The 5,463-nt window shown below is 34.3% G+C and overlaps 1 long non-coding RNA gene across 1 annotated transcript; it reads right to left on the bottom strand.

Moving 5' to 3' along the window:
- Nucleotides 1–1,707: 1,707 nt before the first annotated feature.
- Nucleotides 1,708–5,130, bottom strand: LOC110905881. Its single transcript, XR_002573504.2, has 4 exons — nucleotides 4,994–5,130; nucleotides 3,436–3,521; nucleotides 2,852–2,996; nucleotides 1,708–1,875 (listed from the first exon to the last, which is right to left on the bottom strand). It is a non-coding gene; the product is annotated as an uncharacterized LOC110905881 (long non-coding RNA).
- Between the last annotated feature and the right edge of the window lie 333 nt (nucleotides 5,131–5,463).

Genomic DNA, 5,463 nt, shown 5'->3' with positions numbered 1-5,463 from the left:
GTGTTGGTTAACCTCTGCTTAAGAATCTTAAAAGCTTCTTCATGTTTTGGTCCCCATTCAAACTTAACTACTTTGCAGGTCAGTTTAGTTAATGGAATGGCTATTCTAGAGAAATCACGGATAAACCGTCTATAATATCCTGCCAGTCCAAGAAAGCTTCGTACTTCCGTTGGTGACTCAGGGACTTTCCACTTCGTAATTACCTCGATTTTTGTGGGATCCACATGAATTCCTTCATGATTAACCAGATGTCCAAGGAATTTCACTTCTTGTAACCAAAATTCACATTTTGATAATTTAGCATAAAACTTCTCTTTCCTCAACAATGTGAGGAGAGTATGCAGATGGGCTGCATGGTCCTCTTTACTCTTAGAGTAAATGAGAATATCATCTATAAAGACAATTATAAATTTATCCAAATATGGCTTACATATTCGGTTCATCATGTCCATAAATGCGGTTGGGGCATTGGTTAAACCAAATGGCATGACGGTAAATTCATAATGACCGTATCTCGTTCTGAAAGCAGTTTTAGAAATATCCTCTTCCTGTACTTTCAGTTGATGATATCCAGAGCGTAAATCTATCTTAGAAAAGAATCGAGCTCCTTGAAGTTGATCGAACAGATCATCGATTCTCGGTAGTGGGTACCGATTTTTAATCGTGACTTTGTTTAATTCTCGATAGTCAATGCACATACGCATCGATCCATCTTTCTTCTTTACAAACAACACCGGTGCACCCCAAGGGGATGAACTTGGTTGTATAAAACCTTTGTTAAGAAGTTCGTCTAATTGCTTCTTCAGCTCCTGCATTTCTGTTGGTGCTAGTCGATATGGTGCTTTGGCAATCGGCGTCGTTCCTGGTATAAGGTGAATTCTAAATTCATCCTCTCTATCAGGCGGTAATCCAGGTAATTCTTCTGGAAAAACGTCTGGGAATTTAGATATTTCAGGAATATCTTTTAATTCTTTTCCTTTAGTATTAATGATTACAGAAATCATATATACTATTCCTCATTTTCTTTCATAACTTGCAGCTTTCATCACAGAGATGAATTTCATCGATCTAGTTGGCTTATCTTCTTTAATTGTGATCTTTTCACCACTTGGTGTACTTACTTGTATTAACTTTTGATCATATAAAATATTGGAACTGGCAACCAACCAATCCATTCCTAATACAACATCGAAACCAGCCAAATTCATTGGGTAAAGGTTAGCAAAGAAATGATGGTTTAGGATTTCTATTCTTGCTCCCTGCAAGATTTCACTTATCTTAACAGATTCTCCATTGGCCGTTTCTACCAGACAGTCTTGTTGAATTTTGACTAAGGGTTGATCAAGAAATTGGTAGAAAGAAGTATTGATAAAACTTTGGTTTGCACCAGAGTCAAACAATATCTTGGCAAAAATGTCATTAACTAAAAACGTACCGGCGATCACATCCGGAATCATCTTGGCTTCCTCAGCTGTCAGAACAAAGGCTCTGGCATTCTTCTTGGGTGCTTCTTCCGTTTTAGTATTGTTGGGCATGGCTAGAGCTAGTTTCGGACAGTTTTGTCTAATGTGTCCTTTTTCTCCATAACTGTAGCATATCCCATTGTTGGGTTTCTTCCTACAATCTGTAAGACCATTGTTATTATTAAGCGGTTTTCGTTTAATCTTACGAAAATAAACGTGTAATTATGAATACATACACTTTGAAAATATGGGTAAATTAAAACTTTTACAATTATAACAAAAATATTACAACATAATGTAATTGAGTTCGTCTTTTAGAATAACGACGACGCAACATGCGGAAGCTTCTTTTTCGTGTGTGTTCGGTTCTTGTATGGCGCTTAATCTTCATCCGGGAACCCATGATATTTACCTGTGATCAAAACCAAATTAAAAGTTAGTTTTGATGCTTAAATAATAGTTTAAAACAAGTTCTAAACAATCAAACAACAAATAAAATCAATTTGCCAGCTCTGTAGTATCTCGCGGGCCGCTACAGACTTGGCCTTGGCGGGGCGCAACCGCTTAATACTTTTACGTCGCGGGGCGCGACGGACCCATTTCAACAGAATGTTTGTTATTTTGAGTGGCAGATTCCCAGCTCAATTTCTACTAACTTAACATACACCAAAATGTGCATATCTTTCAATTTATAAATCTGTTTTACACGATTCTTTTTCCTATGCGATCGTAATTTAATTCTCCATCCCATGGAGTTAAAGTACAATTTCTGGATTCATAAAATATTAGATTTCAAGCTCTCGGCTTGAAATTGATTTATAAGGACTTTTGACCCGTTCAAGTTTAAAACTGCCAACTTGTTTCTAAATAATCCAATTACATAAACCAATGTATTTAACACAAAACTTATAGCTCGGGTTCAAAAAAATTTTTTTATGAATTACGCGTCTAATTCATAAGCGTTGCGCATAAATCCATTTGACCCGTTTAGGGGATTTTGTGCATTTAAGCATTAACTCGCTCTTCCCCTTTTTCACTTTGCATTCCCATACCTAAATAACTAATTAAAATCCACCACAACTATTTTTGTGTTGGACTTAACATAATAAACCCATTGCCCCCAATCTTTTCTTTCGGTTAGTCATTTTGCGCAAATGACCCATTTTAGGCATTCGACCCACGAATGTTTATGCCTATAACTTTCCTACATATCTAGGGATTACATAATCATAATACAATTTCCTAAACAACCTCTAAGGGTCGTTAACCCGGTTTTCCCCATCAAGGGCTTTTTGGTAAATTTTATGTCCTTCATTTTACGGCGAAGGACCATCACTATCTATTTGACCAAAATTGCACTTTTTAACTATAAATTCAGTTAGGCGTACCTGGCTCTGGTCAACTTATAGACCCGATTTATACCTTGCTTTTATTTGCCGCTACTTATAGCAACGCACTTATCCACCTCCAGTTCACTCCTGTGATCATACGACTTAACAACCCACGTTATCACCACCATTTGACTTGTTTGGCCTATATGACCAAACATTCGCAATTATAACAAAGCATGGTTTCTTTTTAACTACCCATTCACCTGTCCGACCCATTTCGGAATTTACTACAAAAATTACTTTTTCTTACATTTTTAACCCAATTCGGCTTACGCCGTGGGTATCCATTTAATCTCAACTTACATTTAGTCATCATGTGACTAAATTACCCTTTTTTATCCCTTTTCCCATTACTAGTTACGCTACTAGGTAATTTTAAGAAAAATTATAAATTCTTAGTCAATTCATGACTAAAATACCATTTTGCCTCTTTTTACCATTAACCTTGGTTTTGATCGTTTTTGTTTGTTCCGACTCATTTCGGTTCATGTCGGAACCCATTTTTCGAACATAATCCATTATTATAATTATCGCCTATAAAACAATTACGTATACTACAAATGGGTGTAAGCTTTACTTACCTTGCATCCTTTCGAGCTTCATACTTGAACTTGTATCTATTTGACCCATTCATTTCCAAGCTCCTACCTAGCTTGTCAGAGTCAAACTACCATATCATATCCACAAGATGATTAGATTAGTCAAACATTAACATGACCACCATACCTTATGGATTCACACACTTATTCATCAAAGTATGCTATTTATTCAACAACTATTTTTTTCATAATTCTTTTCATTCACTAATTGTTTGACCCGTTAGTCAAGTTACTTATACAAACTAGTTAGTAAGTGATTTTGAACACTTTAAGCATGTCATATAAAGTGTTATTTGTCCCTAACAATAAATACTTCATGACTAAATCAAGTATATGCAATCATATGTCTTTTTCTGGATTAATAATAACATTATTAATGTGCATCGATTTCCTATATAGCTGTTGTAATTGATCATTATGACCCATTTAATGTCCGAACTAGATTAACATGTTCAAAGATGGATCGTAGAAAACTCCAATACCTTCGCAAGCATATAAAGTACACCTTCTAATGAATTTTCTATAATTGTATATGATTTTTATAAAATCAGCACAACAACTATATTTTCATTTTTCAATCAGCTTTCAAGGTTTCTGAACAGCAGTTTTAATTCGACTTTTTGCCCTATTTAACAACCACATTTGTTTCTTATGATTGAAAATTGTAAAAATTTACTCCATAAGCTTTCTGAAAAGGTATAGAACACCCAAATCGGATAAACAGTTGATTTTATATGATTTTTTTAAGATTAGTCAAAATACATATAAAAAGCTACGGAAATCATATTTAGGGTCCTTTCAAATTCGACCCAAACCATCAAATGCAACCCATTTCCATGGCTATAACCCTTATTAAACTCTTGGTAATGGTTAGAAACCTATAGCACAGTGATTCTAGGCTAAGAGATGTCAAAACATCATCTATTTCAAGAAGTCATCATATGAATCCTAATTTTACCATCTTCTCAACTTCATCTTTGTCAAATTAAGAACTAGAACTAAAATTAACATATATTCAAGTTCTATTTGGTGATTCTCATACACCATCATGTTTAAAACCCGTACTATTACATATCACACGAAATTAGTCAAATTAGCCAATTACGTGTTTCTTTCATAATTTCAACATATAAACATTCGTTTAGGCATTTTAACAAACACCAAGCGGGCACGATTTCTATACCTCTTCTATTTTGTTCATGGCTAATCTTTTTAACCAAGTTTCAATCATTAAATCAAACCCTTATGTCTAGCACTCATGAACAATATCAATCTTGCAACATAACATCAATTTTTTTCACAACCTAGGATACAAATTCTTGTGTTCATCACTTTGTTCTAAAAACCCACTTAACACATATATGGGTGATTATCAATTTCATAGTTTTCATCACTAATTCATCAAATTATCAACTAGGGTTTATTCTTAGACATTGTTTCAACTCAATATCATTCATATATTCAACATTCATTCCAGAATTTCGTTCATGCATGTTCATCAAAATTTCAAAATATTAGAAAACTTCAAAATTCAACATACCTTGTGATCCCATAAGCTGGGTGATCTTGATTTTAGTTAAAGCCCCAATTTCCTAGCTTAATTTCCCTTGATTTGGCTGAATTTCTTGTGATTTAGGGTTTTGATCAAGAATCCCTTTTTGCTCCTGTGTAAATCACAACCAGAATGTGTGTTTGGGGTTTTTTATTTTTGTTTTAATAATAATTACTTTCACACTTAACCCTTTTAGTCCCTCTAGTTTCTAAAGGTTATAAAAAGGTTACATAATCAAGTTCCTTCATTATTTTAAAACACTTAACTAACTAGGTTGATATTCCTAGTTACTAGTGGGCCCCGGGAGTTATAACCCGTTTTATTTTAAGTCACGTTAACCCAGGCTTCTTATAAACTTACTTTTCTCAAAGCCTTTATTCTCCTTTTAATTAATATTAGGATTATTCCTCTGGTTTTCTTCTTGCGTACGTACCAGTTCGTCAGTTAAGGTATTAGCT

This window comes from Helianthus annuus, chromosome 14, assembly GCF_002127325.2.
Source record: "Helianthus annuus cultivar XRQ/B chromosome 14, HanXRQr2.0-SUNRISE, whole genome shotgun sequence".
In the NCBI taxonomy this organism is placed as follows: Eukaryota; Viridiplantae; Streptophyta; class Magnoliopsida; order Asterales; family Asteraceae; genus Helianthus; species Helianthus annuus.
The sequence above is the reverse complement of the archived record's forward strand: the minus strand, read 5'-3'. Positions and strand labels throughout refer to the sequence as shown.